Genomic DNA, 11,986 nt, shown 5'->3' with positions numbered 1-11,986 from the left:
TTGCTCCTCCCTCATAGCTCTTTGATCTTCTCTAATCTCATTGAGAATGATGGAGTGCTCTTGGTGTTCCACCCTTAATTGGTTCATGTTATGACTCAATCCTTCTAGAGAAGTGTTGAGTTGTTCCCAATAGTTGTTTGGAGGAAAGTGCATCCCTTGAGGCATTTCAGGGATTTCTTGATGATGAGCTTCCTCATGCGTCTCTTGAGATCCATGAATGGGCTCTATTGTTTGCTCCACCCTCTTCTTAGTGATGGGCTTATCCTCCCCAATGAGGATGTCTCCTTCTATGATAACTCCAGCTAAGTTGCATAGATGGCAAATGAGATGAGGAAAAGCTAGCCTTGCCAAAGTGGAGGGCTTTTCAGCTACTTTGTAGAGTTCTAGAGAGATGACTTCATGAACTTCTACTTCCTCTCCAATCATGATGCTATGGATCATGATGGCCCGATCCACAGTTACTTCCGATCGGTTGCTAGTGGGGATGATGGAGCGTTGGATGAACTCCAACCATCCTCTAGCCACAGGCTTAAGGTCCAGTCTTCTCAATTGAACCGGATGCCTTTTGAGTCTCTTTTCCATTGAGCTCCTTCCACACATATGTCCATGAGGACTTGGTCCAACCTTTGATCAAAGTTGACCCTTCTAGTGTAGGGGCGTGCATCTTCTTGCATCATAGGCAAGTTGAATGCCAATCTTACGTTCTCTGGACTAAAATCTAAGCATTTCCCCCGAACCATTGTAAGCCAATTCATTAGGTTTGGGTTCATGCTTTGATCATGGTTCCTATTGATGCATGCGTTTGTATAGAACTCTTGAACATTTAAGATTCCGACTTGTTGAATGGGATTGGAGAGAACTTCCCATCCTCTTCTTCTAATCTCTTGTCGGATCTCTGGATATTTGCCCTTTTTGAGCTTAAAAGGGATCTCAGGGATCACCTTTTTCTTGGCCACAACTTCATAGAAGTGGTCTTGATGGGCTTTTAAGATGAATCTCTCCATCTCCCATGACTCGGAGGTGGAAGCAATTGCCTTCCCCTTCCTCTTTCTTGAGGTTTCTCTGGCCTTAGGTGCCATTAATGGTTATGGAAAAATAAAAAAGCTATGCTTTTATCACACCAAACTTAGAATGTTGCTTGCCCTCGAGGAAAAAAAGAAAGAATAGAAGAAGAAGAAGAAGATATGGAGGAGAGGGAGAGAGGTGTGGGTTTCGGCCAAGGGGGAGAAGAGAGGGTAGTGTTTTGTGAAAATGAAGAATGATGGAGGGGTTTATATAGTGGAGGGAGAGGGGTTTGGGTTCGATCATTTAGGGTGGGTTTTGGGTGGGAAAGAGATTTTGAATTTGAAGGTAGCTGGGGTTTATGGGGAAGAGTGGATGGATGTAATTGGTGAAGGGGTAATGGGGAAGAGAGATTGAGGTGATTGGTGAAGGGTATAGTGTTATTAGATTGTGTAAAGAAGAGAGAAGCGGGGTAGGTGGGGAACCTGTGGGGTCCACATATCCTGAGGTGATCCTGTGGGGTCCACAGATCTTGAGGTGTCAAGGATTTCTCATCCCTGCACCTTTTAGGCATGTAAAACGCCCTCTATATGCAATCCTGGCGTTTAACGCCAGACTGATGCTTGTTTCTGGCGTTAAACGCCCAAATGTAGCTTGTTTCTGGCGTTTTAACGCCAGCCTGATACTTGTTTCTGGCGTTAAACGCCAGCTTGGTGCTTGTTTCTGGCGTTAAACGCCAGACAGAAGCTTGTTTCTGGCGTTTAAACGCCAGACAGCTCTTCCTCCAGGGTGTGCTTTTTCTTCTACTATTTATTATTCTATTTTTAATTTTTGCAATTGTTTTGTGACTCCACATGATCATAAACCTAATAAAACATAAAAGAACAATAGAAATATAGATAAATAAAAATTAGGTTGCCTCCCAATAAGCGCTTCTTTAATGTCAATAGCTTGACAGTGAGCTCTCATGGAGCCTCACAGATGTTCAGATCATTGTTGGGACCTCCTAATACCATACTCAGAGTTTGAATGTGGGGGTTCAACACCAAACTTAGAGTTTAGTTGTGGCCTCCCAACACCAAACTTAGAGATTGATTGTGGGGGCTTTGTTTGACTCTGTATTGAGAGAAACTTTTCATGCTTCCTCTCCATGGTTGCAGAGGAAGATCCTTGAGCTTTAAACACAAGGTAGTCCCCATTCAATTGAAGGACTAGCTTTCTTCTGTCAACATCAATCACAGCTCCTGCTGTGGCTAGGAAGGGTCTTCCATGGATGATGCATTGATCCTCATCCTTCCCAGTGTCTAGGATTATGAAATCAGTAGGGATGTAAAGGCCTTTAACCTTCACTAACACGTCCTCTACCAATCCATAAGCTTGTTTTATTGACTTGTCTGCCATCTCTAATGAGATTCTTGCAGCTTGTACCTCAAAGATCCCCAGTTTCTCCTTTATAGAAAGTGGCATAAGATTTATACCTGACCCCAGGTCACACAGAGCCTTCTCAAAGGTCATGGTGCCTATGGTACAGGGTATTAAGAATTTACCAGGATCTTGTTTCTTTTGAGGTAAAGTTTGCTGAACCCATGTATTTAGTTCACTAATGAGCAAGGGAGGTTCATCTTCCTAAGTCTCATTACTAAACAACTTGGAATTCAGCTTCATGATGGCTCCTAGATATTGAGCAACTTGCTCTTCAGTTACATCTTCATCCTCTTCAGTGGAAGAGTAGTTCTCAGAGCTCATGAATGGCAGAAGGAAGTTTAATGAAATCTCTACGGTCTCTATATGAGCCTCAGTTTCCTTTAGGTCCTCAATAGGGAACTCCTTTCTGTCTGGTCCCATGAGGTCTTCCTCATTTGAATTCACGTCCTCCCCTTCCTATTTGTATTCGGCCATTTTGATTATATCATTGGCCTTGCACTCTCTTTTTGGATTCTCTTCTGTATTGCTTGGGAGAGTACTAGGAGGAGTTTTAGTAATTTTCTTACTCAGCTGTCCCACTTGTGCCTCCAAGTTTCTAATAGAGGATCTTGTTTCATTCATGAAACTTAAAGTGGCCTTAGATAGATTAGAGACTATGTTTGCTAAGCTAGAGGGGCTCTACTCAGAATTCTCTATCTGTTGCTGAGAAGATGATAGAAAAGGCTTGCTATTGCTAAACTTGCTTCTTCCACCATTATTAAAGCCTTATTGGGGCTTTTGTTGATCCTTCCATGAGAAATTATGATGATTTCTCCATGAGGGATTATAGGTGTTTCCATAGGCTTCAATCATGTAATTCACCTCTGCCATTGCAGGGTTCTCAGGATCATAAGCTTCTTCTTCAGAAGATGCTTTTGGATGCATTTTGCAATCCATTCAGACTTTGAGAAATCATGTTGACTTGCTGAGTCAACATTTTGTTATGAGCCAATATGGCATTCAGAGCATCAATTTCAAGAACTCCCTTCCTCTGAGGCGTCCCATTACTCACAGGATTTCTCTCAGAGGTGTACATGAATTGGTTATTTGCAACCATGTCAATGAGTTCTTGAGCTTTTGCAGGCATTTTCTTTATGTGGATGGATCTACCTGCAGAATGGTCTAGTGACATATTAGAGAACTCAGATAGACCATCATAGAATATATCCAAAATGGTCCACTCTGAAAGCATGTCAGAAGGACACTTTTTGGTCAACTGCTTGTATCTTTCCCAAGCTTCAGAGAGGGATTCACCATCTTTTTGCTTGAAGGTCTGAACATCCACTCTAAGCTTGCTCAGTTTTTGAGGAGGAAAGAACTTGGCCAAGAATGCCGTGACCAGCTTATCCCAAGAGTCTAGGCTATCTTTAGGTTGTGAGTCCAACCATGTTCTAGCTCTGTCTCTTACAGCAAAAGGGAAAAGCATGAGCCTGTAGACTTCAGGATCTACTCCATTAGTCTTAATAGTATCACAGATCTGCAAGAACTCAGTTAAAAACTGATAGGGATCTTCTGATGGAAGTCCATGAAACTTGCAGTTCTGTTGCATTAAAGCAACTAGTTGAGGCTTCAGCTCAAAATTGTTTGCTCCAATGGCAGGGATTGAGATGCTTCTTCCATAAAAATTGGAAGTAGGTGTAGTATAATCACCAAGCATCGTCCTTGCATTATTGTTGTTGTTATTATTTTCGGCTGCCATCTCCTCTTCTTTTTCAAAAATTTCTATAAGGTTTTCTCTAGATTATTGTATTTTAGCTTCTCTTAGTTTCTTCTTCAGAGTCATTTCAGGTTCAGGATCTACTTCAACAAGAATTTTCTTTTCCTTGCTCCTGCTCATATGAAAAAAAGGGAACAGAAAATAATAATAGGGATCCTCTTTACCACAGTAGAGAGATTCCTTTATGTGAGTAGAAGAAAATAAGAAGAAAACCTGAACACAAGTATAGGGGAAAAGAGGGTTCGAATTTTGAGTAGAAGAGAAGTGTTAGTAGATAAATAAATAAATAGAAGAAGATGAGAGAGAGGAGTTTTTGAAAATTAACTAAAATAAAAGAAAAAATATTTTTGTTTTTATTTTAAATTAAAGTTAAAATTCAAATTTATAAAAAGGAATAAAATTAAAATTTAAAACAATTAGTTAAATAAAAAGATTTTTGGAAAATAGGGAGGTGATTTTCAAAAATTAGAGAGAGGAAAGTAGTTAGGTGGTTTTGAAAAAGATAAGAAATAGTAAAACAAACAAAAAGTCAATTAGTTAGTTGAAAAAGATTTGGAAATCAATTTTGAAAAGATAAAGAGTTAGAAAAGATTTTTGAAATTGATTTTGAAAGAAGATATAATTGAAAAGATATGATTGAAAAGATATGATTGAAATTTATTTTGAAAAAGATTTGATTTTTAAAATTAAAATTGATTACTTGACTAACAAGAAAATAAAAGATATGATTCTAGGATTTAAAGATTGAACCTTTCTTAACAAAAAAGAAACAAACTTCAAATTTTTGAATCAATCATATTAATTGTTAGTAAAGTTTTTGAAAATCATGAAATAAAGATAAGAAAAAGATTTTGAAAATCAATTTTAAAAAATTTTCGAAAATAACAAAAGGAAAAAGAAAAGATTTGATTTTGAAAAAGATTTTGAAAAGATAAGATTTTTAAAATTGAAATCTTGATTTGACTAACAAGAAACAACTTATTTTAAAAATTTTGACTAAGTCAACCCAAAGATTTCGAAATTTATGAGTAAAATAAGAGAAAGATATTTTTTTGATTTTTGAATTTTTAATGAGGAGAGAGAAAAACACAAATATGACACAAAACATGAAAATTTTGGATCAAAACCAATGATGCATGCAACAACACTATGAATGTCAAGATGAACACCAAGAACATTATGAAGATCATAATGAACATCAAAAACTTATTTTGGAAAAATTTTCAAGAAAAGAAAAACATGCAAGACACCAAACTTAGAAATATTTTATGTTTAGACACTATGAATTCAAAAATGCATATGAAAAACAACAAAAGACACAAAACAAGAAAATATGAAGATCAAACAAGAAGACTTACCAAGAACAACCTGAAGATCATGAAGAATGCAATGCATGAATTTTTTGAAAAAATGCATAAATTTTAAAAACATGCAATTGACACCAAACATAAAAATTGACACTAGACTCAAACAAGAAACACAAAAATATTATTTTTATTTTTATGATTTTAAAATTTTTTGTATTTTTTTGAAAATTATTTTTTTTGAAAAACAAAAACAAAAACAAAGAAAAAAATTTTTTGAAAAAATTTTGAAAACTTTTTGGAAAACAAAATAAGAAAATTACCTAATCTGAGCAACAAGATGAACCGTCAGTTTTCCAAACTCAAACAATCCCCGGCAACGGCGCCAAAAACTTGGTGCACAAAATTGTGATCTCAATGGCGCCAACAACTTGGTACGCACAATTGTAATATCACTCTTTTTCACAACTTCGCACAACTAACCAGCAAGTGCACTGGGTCATCCAAGTAATAAACCTTACATGAGTAAGGGTCGATCCCACAGAGATTGTTGGTATGAAGCAAGCTATGGTCATCTTGTAAATCTCAGTCAGGCGGATTATAATGGTTATCATGGTTTTTGAATATAAAGATAAATAAAGCATAAAATAAAGATAGAGATGCTTATGTAATTCATTGGTGGGAATTTCAGATAAGCGCATGAAGATACTGTGTTCCTTCTGAACCTCTGCTTTCCTACTACTTTCATCCAATCATTCTTACTCCTTACCATGGCAAGCTGTATGTTGGGGGATCACCGTTGTCAATGCATACCGTCCGTCCTCTCAGTGAAAATGGTCCAGGTGCACTGTCACTGCACGGCTAATCATCTGTCGGTTCTCGATCATGCATGAATAGGATTTATTATCCTTTTGCGTCTGTCACCACGCCCTACAGTCGCGGGTTTGAAGCTCGTCACAATCATTCAATCCCTGAATCCTACTTGAAATACCACAGACAAGGTTTAGACTTTTTGGATTCTCAAGAATGCTGCTAATGGATTCTAGCTTATACCACGAAGATTCTGATTAAGGAATCCAAGAGATATTCATTCAAGCTTATTTGCATGTAGAACGAAAGTAGTTGTCAGGCACACGTTCATAAGTGAGAATGGTGATGAGCGTCACATAATCATCACATTCAACAGGTTCTTGGGTGCGAATGGATATCTTAGAATAAGAATAAGCGTGAATTGAATAGAAGAACAATAGTACTTTGCATTAATACTCGAGGTACAGCAGAGCTCCACACCTTAATCTATGGTGTTTAGAAACTCCACCGTTGAAAATACATAAGTGATAAAAGTGTTCATTGGTTCCGGCCCCAGAGAGGGAACCAAGATAACCAAGACTTTGTTCTAAGGACTAAACGTCCAAAGATGAAAATACAATAGTAAAAAGTCCTATCTATACTAAACTAGTTACTAGGGTTTACAGAAAGAAGTCTAAGTGCAGAAATCCACTTTCGGGGCCCACTTTGGTGTGTTCTTGGGTTGAGCTTGAGCTTTACACGTGCAGAGGCTTCTCTTGGGGTTAAATGCCAAGTTGTAACGTGTTTTTGGCATTTAACTCTGGTTTGTGACGTGTTTCTGATGTTTTACTCCAGAATGCAGCATGGAGCTGGCGTTGAACGCCAGCTTGTGTCATTTGAACTCGAACAAAGTGTAGACTATTATATATTGCTGGAAATCCCTGGATGTTTACTTTCCAAAGCAATTGAGAGCGCGCCATTTGGAGTTCTGTAGCTCCAGAAAATTCATTTTGAGTGCAAGGAGGTCAGAATCCAACAGCATCTGTAGTCCTTTTTCAGCCTCCTATCATATTTTTGCTTAGGTCCCTCAATTTCAGACAGAAAATACCTAAAATCACAGAGAAACACACAAACTCATAGTAAATTCCAGAAATATGAATTTTGCATAAAAATTAAAAAAAACATCCCTAAAAGTAGCTAGATCCTACTAAAAACTACCTAAAAACAATGCCAAAAAGCGTATAAATTATCCGCTCATCAGTGTTCCACTGATTAGATTTGAAACTAGTCTTTCAACTTGAAGTATTTTTTATGGAACATAGAAAAAAGTTAGAACAAAACACCAAGTGAGATTTGAGCTTCTATTGTGTAGTTATATATTTTCAACCACAAATTTTGTTCTTGTGTGTTATACTCTTTTGTGATTGTGATCTTAGATTTGCTTGAATCTTTATGTCCTATATTTGGTGTTTTGAATGCATTTAGTATAATTGAGGCCATTTTTGAAATTGAGCTCACTAACCCATATGGCCAACCGTTACATTTACCATTGTAACCCAATTTTGAGCCTTTGATTTTCCTTTGTTCTAATTTTAAGCACATCTTTCTCCCTAAGCGAAAAACTATTAATGTCCATAAATTATATCTTTGATTAGCTTGGGTTTGAAGAGTATGTATCAATTAAATGTGGGGGGAATTTGTGGGGAAACATTGGTAGAAAGTTACTTTGGGTGTTCATTGAGAAAATTTGGAAAAATGGGTAAACACTCATGCATTCATTACTTAAAACATATGTATTTCTTTTTGGTGATGAAAGAAAAGAAAAATTTTGGTATATATAATTTAAAAAAAAAAGAGAAAAGTAAAGATAAGAAAAGAAATGACAATAAGAATGTAAATAAAGGATGCCTATGTGGTTGAATTAGAAAGAAGATGCATGAATGAGTGTGAAAAAGGCGATGAATGGGAAGTTAGGTTGTTTCTTTTGTGTAAATAGGTTAATATAGGATTAGGTGGGATACTTGAGCTAATCAAAGATCCAATCCGCTAGTCCACTTAACCATATTAATCCTACCCTTATCCTAACCCTATTACAACCCTCCAAAGACCTCATGATATTTGCCTTCATGCATCAAGTATGTGTTGATTGTTAGATGACTAGCAAATCCTAGAAAACATGACTAAAGGAGAATTGAGTGATTAAGCCCTAAACACTGAGCGAGTAGAATGTATACACATCCGATAAGGGGTTTGATTGCTCAATTCTATGTTTCCATCTTTTATCTTGGCCTTCTTGCAAGTTGTTGAAATTAATTTTGAATATTTCAAATCAAATCTTTGGACATTGATCATCTTGCATTGATTCTTTGCCTTGGCTAAGGTTTGCTTTGGATTGAATAGAATTCCATCATTTGTTTTGCCAAATTTAGTAGAACCATAGTATAGATATAGGTAGATAACATTTAGCATAGTTACATGCATGTAGGTAGATGCATTAAATAAGTTGCTTGTCCTTTTACCCTTTTCCTTTGATTGCGATTAGCATGAGGACATGCTATTGTTTAAGTGTGGGAGAATTGATAAATCCATATTTGACGGTGAATTTTGGATTGATTTGAGTGGATTTCATCATATAAACCCATATCTATTCACCTAAATAGCATGCTTTTGTGTTTTTTCTCTAAATCGTGCCTAATTATAAAAACATGCTAATTTGTTCTTAATTTAATCAATTTTATTCCACATTCATTCCATTCGATGCCCTGATGGTTTTGATGAGTGATTTCAGGTGTAATAGGTTGGAATGACTTGATAAAAGTGGAAGAAAAGCATGGAATTGAGAGAAAATATGAAGAAATCAAAGGAGAGAAGTATTTCAGAGTGTGCCTACGCACACTTTTTGTGCCTACGCACAATGGTCAAAATCAGCAAGTGTGCCATGCACAAGTTCTGTGCGTATACACAGGAGGAAATTCAGCAAGTGTGTGTACGCACACACCTGTGCGTATGCGCAAGTCGCTGCGGGTGACTTCATTAAAAAGTCACGTGGCTGGCAATTTGAGGGGATTTTTGGCCCATTTCTGATGGCTTGGAGCTTATAAAGGAAGGGCTAGCAACCATACAACATAGGCACTCATACCACACATTATACAACACACTTAGGATAGTTTTAGGGTAGTTTAGCTTAGGTTTTTTTCTCTCAATTTCTCTTAGGTTTAATTAGGATTTTGTAGAATTTTATTGTTCAAGTTTTGATTTTTGATTCTACCCATTTCCCATTGTAAGTATTTCTTAATTTCCCTTTTTATTGCACTACTTATTCTACACTCTCTTATATTTTAATTTCTCTTGTCAATATATACATAGTTATGCAATTTTGAGTTTTGGTTAATAAATTTGATGTTTAGTGATTTTTATATGCTTGTTGAGTTGCCTTTGTTGATTTTGATTATTTGTGGTTCATAGCTTTTATCATTTTCCCAATTTTGCCATGTTTTATGATTATGCTCACTATGTGTTTGATGTAATGCCAATTTCGATTATGGGGTAGATTTTCACCCTTTGGCTTGGGAAAATGAAATTATGGAATACTAGAGTCGTAATGTCCGACATTTAGTGATAATTCTTGGGTTGTTAGTTGTTATTGTTTCCACTAACGCTAGCTTCTTACTAAGGTAATTAGTAAGTTAGCTAGGATTTGCGGATTAATAAAAATTATGCTCACTTAACTTATTCTTCAATATTAAGGGTAGACTAAGTGAGATTAATGCATCATAATTATCATAGTTGTGGTTATGGCATGGAAGGAATTCCATAACTCATCCCAAGTCAAGGCTCCATTTATGTTTTGAACCACATTTCCATCAATTTTGATTCTTACTTGTTCATATTACATAAATAGTTCTTTAGCTCTTTTATTAGTTTATTAATTACAATTTTGGATTGTTATTTTATTTCTTTATTGCTTGCTTCAATTATTGAAAACACCCTTTGCTTTCCGCAACCAAAATTGTTCACTCTTAGGCATTAGTTCCTAGGAAAGACGACCCGAGGTTTAATTACTCTCAATTTATTTTAATTGGAAATTAAACTTTGATTGATGGGATTTATATTGCTGGTTTGGACTATGCTACCGACGAAGTAATTCTTGTTTTGAGAAATTCCGAACAGGCACAAATCCTACCTATCAGATTTCCTTTGCTTTAAATTTTCAATTTTTTGGGGTTTAAGATGTCTCATATATCCCACAACAAGCTTGAAAGAAGATTTTTAAAAAAAAGAAGTAGTAAAATACACAAGGTCTTGAGTATATCATAAGTTATTCTAATTATTTAAGATGTGGTGGTCTTATCTTTATTTTCTGAATGTACGAATTAACCATGCATATTTGATCTTGAAGTTAAGTATGTTGGCTCTTGAAGAACAGTGAATTTAGAGAAGTATTATTGATTATCTGAAAAATAAAAAATATTGATTCTTGAAGCAAGAAAAAGCAGCAAAAAGAAAAAGAGAAGAAAAAGAAAGGTCAAAAGAAAATTCGAAAGAACAAGGATCCAAGGCTTTGAGCATCAATGGTGAGGAGGGTAAAAAATTGGCCTAAAAAACTCAAATGGGTTGCTATCCCTAACTAAATGCTTGTGGTGTGAAGGTGTCAAGTAAAAAAAGCTTGAGACTGAGCCGTTAGATTCGTGATCCCAAAGCTAAAGAGTACACTTAAGAACTCAGGGAACCACTGTCTGGGAATTTAAGCAAAGCTATATTCGAATCCAAAGGGTTCCCCCAGTTAAGTGCCTGTGGCGTTTATCTATCAGGTGGTAATACGGGAAAACAAAATGCTTAGACTCACGGCTAGGCTCAAAAGGTGCAAAGCACCAAAAGAAGCTGTGTTCAAGAATCAAGAAGACTGGTGGACGAAATTGTGATTGCCCTCTTTGTATTTGCATGAGATTTAATTAATGGCTATTTGGCATATGTGATCACAACTACGTTCAACCAAACCAGCAAGTGTACTGAGTCATCCAAGTAATACCTTACGTGAGTAAGGGTCGATCCCACAGAGATTGTTGGTATGAAGCAAGCTATGGTCACCTTGCAAATCTCAGTCAGGCGGATTCAAGGATAATTGGATTATTAGTTTAAATTTGATTAATGGAATAAATAGAAAATAAAAGGGATAGAAATACTTATGTAAATCAATAGTGGGAATTTCAGATAGGCATATGGAGATGCTGTGCTCCTCTTGAATCTCTACTTTCTTATTACATTCATCCGATCCTTCCTACTCCTTTCCATGGAAAGCTATATGTAGGGCATCACCGTTGTCAATGGCTACATCCCATCCTCTCAGTGAAAACGTTCCTATGCTCTGTCACAGCACGGCTAATCATCTGTCGGTTCTCAATTAGGTTGGAGTAGAATCCCTTGATTCTTTTGCGCTTGTCATCACGCCCAGCCTTCAGGAGTTTGAAGCTCGTCACAGTCATTCAATCACAGAATCCTACTTGGAATACCATAGACAAGGTTTAGACTTTCCGGATCCTCATGAATGCTGCCATCTATCTAGCTTATACCACGAAGATTCTGTTGGGGAATCTAAGAGATATGCGCCCGGCCTAGAGTAGAACGGAAATGGTTGTCAGTCACGCGCGTTCATAGGTGAGAATGATGATGAGTGTCACGGATCATCACATTCATCAAAGTTAAGTGTAAC

At 36.6% G+C, this 11,986-nt stretch overlaps 1 non-coding gene across 1 annotated transcript; it reads left to right on the top strand.

Moving 5' to 3' along the window:
- Positions 1-3,652: 3,652 nt before the first annotated feature.
- Positions 3,653-3,760, top strand: LOC127743047 (small nucleolar RNA R71). The gene has a single exon (XR_008004365.1). It is a non-coding gene; the product is annotated as a small nucleolar RNA R71 (small nucleolar RNA).
- The last annotated feature ends 8,226 nt before the right edge of the window (positions 3,761-11,986 follow it).

Source organism: Arachis duranensis, chromosome 1 (genome assembly GCF_000817695.3).
Source record: "Arachis duranensis cultivar V14167 chromosome 1, aradu.V14167.gnm2.J7QH, whole genome shotgun sequence".
Taxonomy (NCBI): domain Eukaryota; kingdom Viridiplantae; phylum Streptophyta; class Magnoliopsida; order Fabales; family Fabaceae; genus Arachis; species Arachis duranensis.
Note: the sequence above shows the minus strand (reverse complement) of the source record. Positions and strands in the feature narration are given on the sequence as shown.